Below are 12,997 nucleotides of genomic sequence, written 5' to 3'. Positions count from 1 at the left end.
TCACATGCACCAACTCTGCCTTTGTATTTCTAACTACAGTGGTGCCTCGCAAGACGAAAAGAATCTGTTCTGTGATTCTCTTCGTCTAGCGGTTTTTTCGTCTTGCGAAGCAAGCCCATTGACGGATTAGCGGATTAGCGCTATTAGCGGCTTTTAGCGGCTTTTAGCGGCTTATCTGCTGATCGGATCAGCTGATAAGTGGCTTAGAAAAAGGGGGGGGAGGGAAAAAAACCAGCAGGAACTCGCAAGACATTTTCGTCTTGCGAAGCAAGCCCATAGGAAATTTGTTTTGCGAAGCACCTCCAAAACGGAAAACTCTTTCGTCTAGCGAATTTTCCGTCTTGCGAGGCATTCGTCTTGCGGGGCACCACTGTACTAGCAAATTGTGGGAGGCAGACCCATCCATTTGTTGTCTAGCACAGAGCCACTTCCTTTGGTACCTTAATGGTCCATACTTAGAGGACCACTAACTCACCAGGTAGCTAGCCTGGCTCTTCCAGGGATTGAATCCATGCTGGATCTAGGAATTAGAAGGGTCTGAGGCATACAGCCTTCACACACACCAAGAAACCCCTCATAATAGTATGATGCAGATATCGCTTGGATAAATGTCCTGGATGCCCTAGGACAAATTGTTATTTCTTAGCCTAAGGCTAAGCTATCTCGCAGGGCTGTCATGTGAGAGAAAGAGCGCACAAGGTAACCATGTATGCTACTCTGAGCAACTCAGAGATGGGTGGGATAAAATAAAGTAAGTAAATACAAGCTTTTTGCCAGATTTGATGGACAGTGTTGCTAATATAAAATAGCTCTGCTGTATCCTAATAAATGAGTGAATCTCTCAGCCATGAGCTCAGATGAACCATACAAGGAACTTCAAAGCAGGAACAACATAGTTCATCTTGATTTGAATATAAGCAGCTGATTTCAGTTTCAGAAATGAATAACAGTTTCCCAAAATACAGGAGGTATCCGATGGTTCAGTAAAGGCAAAGATTGGGCCCTTTTTCTGAAAACAATCAATTGTCTTAGGAAAGCCATTTGGCATTATGCCTCACAATTCATGGAGAACCTGGCAGAATGAGCAGCCACATTCATTCCACCATCCTGTTTAACATTTACACCTCGTGCAAAAGTCAAATCAAGCAAGCAACCCTTTCTGCAACTTTCTAGAAATTGCTGGGTGCCCAGACATTCTAATTACATAGGAGACATTGTAAAAAGCTCTATTAACCTCTAATTTCCCATCTAAATAACACAAACAAAGGGGATTCCTAAAGATGTGTGCAATGAGTGACGATCTTTCCAGACACTATGTTGTTTGTGTAGAGACAGCGCAGCCACCTCACTAATTTATTATGTGGTCTAAATAACATCTACCTAGCAAGTTCTGTAGAGAAGCTGCAGGGTCTCCAGTGCTAATCAAAACACTAAAACAGGATTTTTGTGGATGCGGAGAAAGCCTTTGACAATATTTCTTGGAGTTTTATGATAAAGAATCTTCACGGGATGGGGGTAGGTCAAGGTTTTGAGAATGGTATGGCGGCAATATACTCTGAACAAAAAGCTAAACTGATTGTAAATAATGTAATAACTGAGGAACTTAAGATAGAAAAAGGAACACGACAGGGGTGCCCAATTTCCCCATTACTCTTCATTTCAGTTCTGGAGGTGTTGCTGAACATGATTAGGAATGACCAGGAGGTTAAAGGAGTGCAGGTCGGAGCTAAACAGTATAAGTTAAGAGCATTTGCAGATGACCTAGTTTTGACTTTGCAAGAGCCAAACACTAGTACGAAAAGGGTCTTAGAAATAATCCAATTGTTTGGCCAGGTGGCTGGATTTAAGCTGAATAAACAAAAAACCAAAGTTTTAGGGAAAAACTTAACAGATATGGAAAAAGAGGAGTTCCAAGAGGAGACAGGGCTGACGGTGGTCAAGAAGGTTAAATATCTAGGGGTTTACTTGACATCTAAAAATGTGAATTTGTATAAGGATAACTATGAAAAATGTTGGTCAGAGATTAAAAAAGATCTAGAAATATGGTCAAATTTGAAATTGTCAATGTTAGGCCGAATTGCAGTGATTAAAATGAATGTATTGCCTAGAATGTTATTCTTGTTTCAAACCTTGCAGATACTTGATAAGATGGAATGTTTCAAGAGGTGGCAGAAAGATATTTCGAAATTTGTCTGGCAGGGCAAAAAGCCCAGAATCAAATTCAAAATACTGACAGATGCCAAAGAAAGAGGGGGGTTTGCCCTGCCGGACTTAAAACTGTATTATGAGGCAGCAGCATTTTGCTGGCTGAAAGAATGGATGCTCCTCGAGAATACAGACATTTTAGATCTGGAAGGTTTTAACAATGCTTTTGGTTGGCATGCATATTTATGGTATGACAAAATCAAACTGAATAGTGCCTTCAAAAATCACATTGTTAGGAAAGCATTGTTTAATGTTTGGATAAGATATAAAGATCTGTTGGAAAACAAAACCCCTAGATGGGTCTCACCAGTGGAGGCCAAGGCAGTGAAGAAACTCAATATGGAGGTCGGATGGCCGAAGTATTGGGAAATTCTGGAACAGGATGGAGATAAGTTCAAATTACAAAGCCATGAGAAATTGAAACATAAAGTAGAAAATTGGTTTCAATATCACCAAATAATGGAGTTTTTCAAACAGGACAGGAAAATTGGCTTCCAGGTGGAAAAATCAAAACTAGAAACTGAATTGCTAGAACCCAATACTAAGAATCTATCTAGAATGTACAACTTGTTGCTGAAATGGAATACACAGGATGAAACAGTCAAATCGGTTATGATTAAGTGGGCACAAGATATTGGTCATAACATTATGTCTGCTGACTGGGAATGGTTATGGAACACCGGTATCAAATTCACGGCATGTAATGCCTTAAAGGAAAACACTATGAAAATGGTCTATAGGTGGTACATGACCCCAGTCAAGCTGGCAAAAATTTATCATCTGCCCGATAACAAATGTTGGAAATGTAAAGAGACTGAAGGTACCTTCTATCACCTTTGGTGGACGTGCCCGAAGATTAAGGCTTTCTGGGAAATGATCTATAATGAAATGAAAAAGGTACTTAAATGTACGTTTCCTAAAAAACCAGAGGCCTTTCTCTTGGGCATTGTCGGCCAATTGGTGACAAAGAGGGATAGAACTTTTTTTATGTATGCTACGACAGCAGCAAGAATACTCATCGCAAAGCATTGGAAGACACAAGATCTACCCACTCTGGAAGAATGGCAGATGAAAGTGATGGACTATATGACATTGGCTGAGATGACAGGCAGAATCCGCGACCAACGCAAAGAGACGGTGGAAGAAGAATGGCGAAAATTTAAAAGCTATCTCAAGGACTATCATAAACTTAATGAATGTTAAAGTGTTGTGGTTCCTAGAAACAAAGGGATACAGCGATATAAGATTAGAATACAGAGAGGATTAGGATGACAGAGATTGAAAGTAACAATTGGGAGTTGCTAAAAATTTTGGACATTGGGATGCAGAAAGGGGGGGGTATGGGGAAGTCCTAGAAAAGAGGTTTAGGAAAATATGTTATGATATTATATGTGTATGTTTGTCTTTTTAAGTATTTGTTTGTCTTTAAAAAAGTTTGTAAAACCAATAAAAATTTTATAAAAAAACAAAACACTAAAACAGGATCCTTGAGAACCGCAATTCTTTCTCCAGTGAGCTCAGATATTGCATGTGAGGACAAAAGCTTTGTGTAATACTTTTGGCCGTGAGAACTCTCTCCACTGGGTGTATACACTATACATTTAAAGCACATTCAGAGCACATTCTTTCCCTAAAAGAATTCTGGGCACTGTAATTTGCTAAAGTTGCTGGGAACTGTAACTCTGCGAGGGGAGAAACATGCAAAACCAGGATAGGAAAGAGAATTGAATGGAGTACACTGGAAACATGACTTATTCCACATGCCTCCATAGGATGATCACCATGTTGTAGTCCATGCCTGATGTAAATTTGGTGCTTTCCTGTAAAAGTACATGATGGTTGTGAAAAATTGAGGGAATCCATGCCCTGGTCTACGTTCTCTCGGGCATTTAGAATACATGCATGATCACTATCTGAATGACAGAGGAGGGAAGTTAATTTTAGAAGTTTAAGAATATATAATGCCATAAGAAGAGCCCCAATGGATCTAGCCAAAAGTTCGTCTAGTCTAGCTTCCTGTTCTCACCATAGCCAACCAGATGCCTATGGGAAGCCCACAAGCACGTCCTGGGTGAAACAGCACTCTTTCAACTTGCGATTCACAGCAACTGGTATTCAGAGGCACACTGCCTCTGACGGGAGGTCAGCATGTTACAAATGAGAGAAAAGAAGGCTGGATTAATAGAGCTGAAAATGGTACCTCGGTTTACGAACAGCCCTGTTAACGAACTATTCGGTTTACGAACTCCTCAAAACTGGAAGTCGTATTTGCGAACTTTACCTCAGTCTATGAATGGAAGTCAAATGGTGGAAGGGCACTGGTGGCGGGAGACCACATTAGGGAAAGCGCGCCTCAGTTTAAGAACTGTTTTGGTTTAAGAATGGACTTCAGGAATGGATTAAGTTCTTAAACCGAGGTACCACTGTATTCAAAAACCACTGACCATTGTTCTAACGAGATTTATCTTGTACATTTGCACTCATAACACGTGTCTTTTGAAATCAGGAATCACTGCTTGAATCCCTACCTCCACTCCCACTATTACGGTTGCTGAAAACTATAATGTTTTCCTCAATTTATATTGTTCTACTCCATGTGAGTTGGTTTTATATACTGTATTTTTGCAATGATGCGAGCTGTTTTTATAATTGTATTTTGTATTGCTGCCACATGCCCTGGGACCTTATGGTGAAGGGCAGGTAAGAGAATTTCTAAATAAATAATTGGCTTTCGCCCATCTGCTATATACTGTATTCATTTAGTGTATAACAGTCTTTATTGCACTGCCTTCTGAAGGGGTGTTTGTTTCAATAAATACAACCTGACGGTAACATTTTGCTTTTTAAGGTGTTGATCTGGTTGCACTTTTTATAGAATAGCCACAGCTCAAAACTCATCACTCAGCTCCATCTGGCTATATCAGGAGAGGAGAGGAGAGATGGCAAGGCCTCCCTTCACCAGCCTGGATGGGAGTATTTGGCCCTTTCTCTCCCACAACTGTCTCCATCAGAAGACAACCTGCCTGGCTGCATCAGAGGCCTGACAACAAGGCTCACATACACAAACCCCAACTTGGCTGGGGCCAGCTGCCATTCGGGTCCTCTCCTCCCAGAACTGTTTCTTGCAATGAAACCTTCCACTTGGTCTTCATGTATTATGTGGCTTCATTACTCCACAGGTGGTCATCTTCCTCTTCCCTATCTATTCATTCCTCTTGTTGGCACCGTGTCTCATTCCAAGACATTATTTCAAAGTGCAAACTATTTTGAGTGGTTTAACTGAAAGGTGGCATATAAATGTAGCATATTTAGAAATTAGTTGTCTGGATAGGCTGTGGGTGAAGTGTGTGCCGTGGAAAGGTAGGGATGCACTTCATTGGCCTTGAGTCTTCATGCCTGTAGATTTACATGCATATCTCCCTCGGCCAATAAAGCGAGATGAGCGCCGGAACCCCAGAGTCGGCTACGACTGGACCTAATGGCCAGGGGTCCCTTTACCTTTACCTTTTATACTAGGGGCAAGATGCTCCTGTCACCTACACAGACATTTGCAACTAGAGACACAGGGGAGAGGTTTGAAACCTGAACAACTGCAGTGCACATCAAATATATTTTGAAATGGCATCTACCCCCCAAACCAGGGGTAGTCAAGGTGGTGCTATTCAAACATTGTTGGGATGAAATTGGACTTCCAATTTCTCATCAGCTCTCATCAGCAGGGGCAATGACCAGGGATGGAGTCCAACAACATCTGGAGGGTACTAGGTAGGTTTGAGAGAGACAAAATTATGGACCAAAGATTTTTGTGGGGGTGGATTTCAACTTGAACAACTTTTAAGAGTTCCTCCAAGCACCCACACATATGATGTTAGAATTTTCAGCAATCTTATAGATTGGGTTAAGGAACCTCAAGCCCAGGGGTAAATGTCATCTTCCTGGCCTCTTCACCTTGCTCCCAGGACTCTCCCCAGCCCATGCCCCTCCCACCCTCACTCTCACAAGTCAACCCCTCACTGGCTCTGATCCACGTCTTCCTTGGGTGTTTTTGCCTGGCTAGAATGTGTCTGTGAACTGGGATATTGCCTCTTGCTTGACTGGATGAAGGTGTGTGTGTGTGTGTGTGTTTGTGTGTGTGTGCGCACTGTGATTTCTCAATGGCCAGAATGTAGCCAAATGTAAAAAGATACACAGCTCTGCTCACTTTTGCCTTTGGCCACACCAACCAGTGGAAAAGTTATGCTATAGATTCTGACTGACTAAACCAAAGTACAAGATTCACATCTTTATTGTAGGAAAGAACAGTTATTAGGAAAGATCTATAGGACTATGCAGACATTTACCTCCACGAGCAAACTGCACTAAGCTGTTGGTGTGTGGGCTCTCTGCGCAGTCAGCAACCCTACATAACTGGAATACCAGATCACACAAGAGCCTAAAAGCAATAGCTTGGACGAGGAGTGAGAAGTGCTGGTTGAGTCCATCTTGCCCACATCCCTACCAGAGGAGCAAGACCCAGGCCCTGATCTTGAGCCTGGAAATCAAGACCCCAGAACCTCTTGCTCCCTAAGTCCTGCTCATCAGTACAGAGAACATAAGAGGCAGTAAGTAATAAAAAAGCATCAAAGTGCCAGGCCTCAGACCTGAGGGCAGTACCTTAAGAATCTCCATTCCATGGGGATGGAGTATTTGGGAGTGTACTTAGGTCTGAAGTGCTGAAGGATATAAGCCATTATCTGGGACCGTTGGAGGAAGTTCCCTCTACCTAGTGATCTGTCCATGGTCCTGCAAATCTTGTATCCTGCTCTCGTGTTTCTCCAGAAACCATTCTGTATTGGCTGCCTGTGAATATCTGCACAGTGGACTGTCTCTTTCACTGATCTAGATTCTCACCATTGCTCCAGGCCAATATTCTGTCTTCTGGGGCATCCATGGACTGTGCTGCTTCAGAACAGGACATTAGGTCTTCAGTATTAGCATGTACACATAAACTTTTCAGCAGAGATACAATTAGGAACTAAAAGCCTCAGAGAAAAATGGTATGAGCATGCACAGGGTGCATCAGCTTCACTCAGTGTGGAAACTCTACATTTAATAAGATGATTCCACAACAGGTAGCTTTTGTATAAACAGTGGTACCTTGGTTCTTGAATGGCTTAGTTGTCAAACAAATCGGAACCCAAACGCTGCAAACCCAGAAGTAAGTGTTCTGGTTTGTGAACATTTTTTCAAAGCCAAACATCTGACATGGCTTCTACTTGACTGCAGGAAGTTCCTGTGGCCAATCGGAAGCTGCGCCTTGGTTTTCGAATGGTTTCAGGAGTCGAGCAGACTTCCGGAATGGATTAAGTTTGAGAACCAGGGTACCACTGTACTTATAATCATCACAGTAGAAGAGGCTGCTGGATAAGGTCAACGGCCCATCTAGTCCAGCCAACTGTTCTCACAATAACCAACTAAACACACAGGAGCATTATTAAAACCTAAGGGGGAAAAACAGGAATGCAATCCCTTCATACATCTCTCAAATCTAGACACACACACAAACCCTACATTTCCAATACCATGTAAATGTTGAAAGCTGCAACACATGCAGAAACCACCCACTTCTCCCAATCCCCCTTTCACAAAAATGCAAACGATTAAGTAAAAATTAGATATTACAGAAATATAGCTACACTTGGCTCACCATTGCTCTCTCTTAACAATTTTAAAAAATAATAAAACTAGCCACTTAAACTAACAACCACCCCTTCTCCTGGCTAGCTACCAATAATGTGCTTTGAGGTGTGGCCTTCAAGGAAACAATTCCAAGCATGCTTGGACTATTTTTCAATGTAGCCCTATTAGATCTATACTGAGGAATACAATGCAACAGAATTGGAAGAAGGGGGAACCTTCACTACTCTGGCTGGAAAACTGGCAGCCCTAGCACTCCATTTTTACATGTTTTTTCTGCCCAGGGACACATGGGAGGAACTTCTTTGCCATAGCTATATCATTGGATTAGGATTGGCTGAGTGCTGCAGAGACCTGATTGGCCAGAGGACAGTGGATTGACAAAAATGTTTGCAGAATGTCTCTGCATTCAAATAGAGGCATAATATGTGTGGGAGAGGAAGAGAGTGTGACTTTTGAGATTTAGGAGGGAATTAAAAAAAAACCTGCTTGATATTCTCCTTGCAAAGTCTGTGCTCCATTAGAGCAAAGGGGGCACTGCCCCATTAAATTCAATCTACCCTCCTTCAGTCAACGTCCATCTGCCTGCCTTCCTTCTAACAAGCAATCTAGGGGGCGGCACTGCTTGCCAGCTTCCTCCTCTTGTAGAATTCAGCAGGGAGGAGGATGGGCACAAACCTAGAATTAGTTAGCTCTGCCTTTGGCTCCACCTACATTTGGTCTGTGAGTAATGCTTTGGCATCAGCTTCTCTGAGAGATCACTGCTTCTGTATGTAGAATCCACCACACACACCCAAATTCTGAGGTGAGATGGGTGGCTAGTGGGGACAGGAGCTTCTCTGTGATGGGGCCTGTAATTTGGAATGTCCTCCCCAGGCCTATTAGTCAGATTTCTACATGGTTTTATCTTTCAGGCATCAGTGTGATTTGTCCAAGCTTTGGGAGGGCTTGTTCCATGAGTTTCTAGCTATAACCAATTGGCGCTGGAATCACAGAACCATAGAATTGCAGAGTAACGAAAGTGATTGAGGTCCTTCCCTTAATCTAGGCAACCGTGTGTGTGTGTGTGTGTGTGTATGAAAGTACCGTGGTTTCCTGGATGTGATGCTTTTAGAATAAAAGTGCTCCCACTTACATTTCCCAACTGGCTTCTCCATTTTCACATCATATTCCTTGCAAAAAGTAGACATGAAATGAGAGGAAGTGCTAGAGGGGAGGATACTCATGCTCTCTTCTCCCCTGGCATCTTAAAAAGAAATCACACGCCCCGCCCAATCTTCTCCCCCTGGTCATGATGCCTGCAACAGAGTTTCCTCACCTTGATAGCACAGCTGCTCCCAGCGAGCTCAGCAACTTCCCCACCTTTCAGTTGCTGCCTCCTCTGGCTTGCCCACCCACTCCTTCCCCCCAGCTGCAAATCTCCTAGTGCCAGAGTGGGCAGGGGACAAGAGGCTGCTGCTGTTGAGAGAACGATTGCCAGCAGCATTTCTTGCGGCTGAGATGGGAATCCCACTCAGCAACAGCCAGGGATCCAGGGAGCAAAGCTCCGGAGAGAGTAGGAAATGGATTGCGGCTCCGACTTCTGGGGGAGAAAGGGCACCTTTGATCTCCAGCCTGCTAAAATATTTGCAGTGCTTTCCCTCCCTCAGCCATTCCTCAAAGAGAAATCCTGAAGCAGTTACGTTACATAGTCATCCTCCCCTCACCCGCACACAGAGCACTTGGAGGGCGTTTGGACTCTCTGCCTGTTGAGCCCTTGAAAGTCACTCTTGCTATCTAATCTGCACATGCTGTGAGCGTTAGAGCAGTTGCACCAGACAAAGCTGCATCACCCCCTCCACACACACTGTCAGCCGACAGTGATCTTGCTAGACACCCTGAGTGCGCTGCTGGAAGGCACGGTTAAAAAAATAAAAATGGTACAAACTAACTGCATGTGCACACAGAGACACACAGATAAGCCGCAAATAGCAGGCAGGTGACCCCGTCAACTACAGGGCCTCCGATTTCTGAGAGAATGTTCAATAAGATATCAAGGGGAAATGCCAAAATACTTCCTACTTCGACAGGCCGATAGTGATCTGCGGTCAGCTGCTGCTGCTGAACATGCCTGGTTCGTTGGTCTGCTTTTAAAAAACATTGTTTTAACCTGCAGAATAAGCGTCTTGGCCTAAAGTGAGGTTCTTTAAGAAACTGGAGCAAACGACCTTTTGCCATGTTCAGTTTGTGCAGTAAAAGCAAACTCCACACTTCTGCTGTTGGGGCACACCTGGGACAGTCATCTTTTAGGGATCAGAAGCAGCACTGATGTTCCAAATATAAAATGCACAGCCCACAGGTACAGTCTCATGACTCTCTTTTGTATTCTCACAATGCACAGCAGTCAGGTTTGAGCAGACCTCAAAAAGGGGAGAGGGGAAGCACAGAAAAATATTTTCATGCTTTTTCAAAAGTGTGCAATAGTTTCCTCTTCTGCAGAGCAAACCTATTAATCAGTCTCAGGTTCTTCCCTGAACTTCCTCTTTCTTCCAAGCCTGCCTTAAACTATTTATGTTTGCTTTTTAATTTTTCTACAGGGTAGCCTGCAGCTAGTATAGACTGGGACTTGTTATCAGTGCATGGAATGAAGAGGTTCTTATGTTTATGCCCAATAGTTTTGCACCCTGGTAGTAAAGAAACTTTCTCAGCTTACATAAAAGACAATAAAAAAGCAAGACCAGCCTTGAACTGCAAGCAATAGGGTGGAAGACAAAAGGAAGTACTTCCTTAAAGAGTGCACATCAGGGGTCCAGAAATTTTTCTGGTTGGCAGATCACATTGTTTTCTCTCCAAATCTGCCAGGTGAGTGGGCCTGCTCAGTCACTTTTGTTCATGAAGATTTTGTGTGTGTTGTGGGCCTTCACGAGGAGCACCCAGGATAGGGGGAACAGAGCCTTTTGCTCAGAGTTGTGGCCAGAGGAGCAGCACACTTGAGTTTTCCATCTTGTTTCTGCAGAAGTGAATCAGTGACAGAGGGCATTGATATAGCAGCTGGGCATTTGGGGAGGGGGAAACATCAGCTGAAACAAGCTATAGTTTACAGTGGTACCCCGCAAGACGAATGCCTCGCAAGACGGAAAACCCGCAAGACGAAAGGGTTTTCTGTTTTGGAGGCACTTCGCAAGACGAATTTCCCTATGGGACACGGGGAGATTTTAAAATGCTGGGGGTCGGCAGCGAACGCTTCGCTCCCGACCCCCAGCATTTTAAAATCTCCCCGGGAAGCGCTCCCGCTGCCCCCGGACCTCTTTTGAAGCAAGCGGCTGCGCTTCTCCCCGCAGCCGCTTGCTTCAAAAGAGGTCCGGGGGCAGCGGGAGCGCTTCCCGCTGCCCCCGGACCTCTTTTGAAGCAAGGGGCGGTGGGGAGAAGCGATCTCCCCGTGCTCCGAAGCCGGGCGGGGGGGGGAACACCTGCCCCAGCCACCCCGCTTCGGAACGCTGCTCCGAAGCGGGGTGGGGGGGCGGGAGCACCTGCCCCAGCCGCTGGGCTTCGTAGCGCTGCTGCGAAGCCGGGCGGGGGGGTGGGAACACCTGCCCCAGCCACCCCCCTTCGGAACGCTGCTCCGAAGCGGGGTGGGGGGGCGGGAGCACCTGCCCCAGCCGCCGGGCTTCGTAGCGCTGGTGCGAAGCCGGGCGGGGGGTGGGAACACCTGCCCCAGCCACCCCGCTTCGGAACGCTGCTCCGAAGTGGGGTGGGGGGGCGGGAGCACCTGCCCCAGCCGCCGGGTTTCGTAGCGCTGCTGCGAAGCCGGGCGGGGGGTGGGAACACCTGCCCCAGCCACCCCGCTTCGGAACGCTGCTCCGAAGCGGGGTGGGGGGGCGGGAGCACCAGCCCCAGCCGCCGGGCTTCGTAGCGCTGCTGCAAAGCCGGGCGGGGGGTGGGAACACCTGCCCCAGCCACCCCGCTTCGGAACGCTGCTCCAAAGGGGGGTGGGGGGGCGGGAGCACCTGCCCCAGCCGCCGGGCTTCGTAGCGCTGCTGCGAAGCCGGGCGGGGGGTGGGAACACCTGCCCCAGCCACCCCGCTTCGGAACGCTGCTCCGAAGCGGGGTGGGGGGGCGGGAGCACCTGCCCCAGCCGCCGGGATTCGTAGCGCTGCTGCGAAGCCGGGCGGGGGGTGGGAACACCTTCTGAAGGCGGGCGGGGGGCGAAAGTCTTTGTCCCCCCTGCCTGCCTTCCCAGGGGCTTTTAAATCGCCCCGGACAGCGGAGAAGTCCTCCGCTGTCCGGGGCAATTTTAAAATGCCGCCTGCCAGCATTTTAAGATCGCCCGGACAGCGGAGAAGTCCTCCGCTGTCCCAGGGTTTTTTAAAATGCTGGGGGTGAGAAGAAAAGCCCTTGTCCCCCCCCCAGCCTTCAGAAGAGGTCTGGGGACAGACTGTCCCCGGACCTGGTCTGAAGGCGGTTTCCCTAGGAACGCATTAATTGATTTTCAATGCATTCCTATGGGAAACCGTGCATCGCAAGACGAAAAAACCGCAAGACGAAGAGACTTGCGGAACGAATTAATTTCGTCTTGCGAGGCACCACTGTATTTGGGCATCTGCAAGAACAATCCTTGCTCATTGGACAAACTGTGGTTTGATCAAACACTGGCTCAGCATTACACCCAAATGTAGCCTTGCAGCTCTCTTGTGCTGCTTCTGGTAGCTTAGCTTGGTGGAGCTGGTTGGGGTTTTTATTATTATTATTCCTTCTGCCCAGAGCACTTATGATCTCAGGCTCTTCTCTTAGTGTTTCGCTGATGGCTGGCTGAGCCACAAAGCATAATGTTTTTGACATAGACCAGAAACAGAAGCTCTGGTGCTCAAGACCATAGACTACTAGAAAGCATTTCCTCTTGATAAGCCGACTCTTTGCTGCCAGCATTCTTCTCAGGCACCCGTGACGTAACATGGAAGGCAGCCTTTCTGGGTACAGCAGATGAGCAGGCAACCAGTGGGAAATCCCCCGAGGCTAGGCTATTTTGGAAATGTTTTGATTATAGATTCAGTTTCTCAGCCTGGTCACGATTATGCAGGATGGCAGCATGTACATAGCAGGGATTTTCCTCACCAAGAGAAAGGGTTGTGGGATCCCA

The 12,997-nt window shown here is 46.1% G+C and overlaps 1 protein-coding gene across 1 annotated transcript in view; it reads right to left on the bottom strand.

Annotated features, from left to right (window-relative positions):
* The window catches only part of DGKG (diacylglycerol kinase gamma), a 114,803-nt gene that overhangs the window by 85,468 nt on the left and 16,338 nt on the right, over nucleotides 1–12,997 (bottom strand).

The sequence above is a fragment of the Podarcis bocagei genome (genome assembly GCF_964188305.1).
Source record: "Podarcis bocagei genome assembly, chromosome: 4".
Classification (NCBI taxonomy): Eukaryota; Metazoa; Chordata; class Lepidosauria; order Squamata; family Lacertidae; genus Podarcis; species Podarcis bocagei.
Note: the sequence above shows the minus strand (reverse complement) of the source record. Positions and strands in the feature narration are given on the sequence as shown.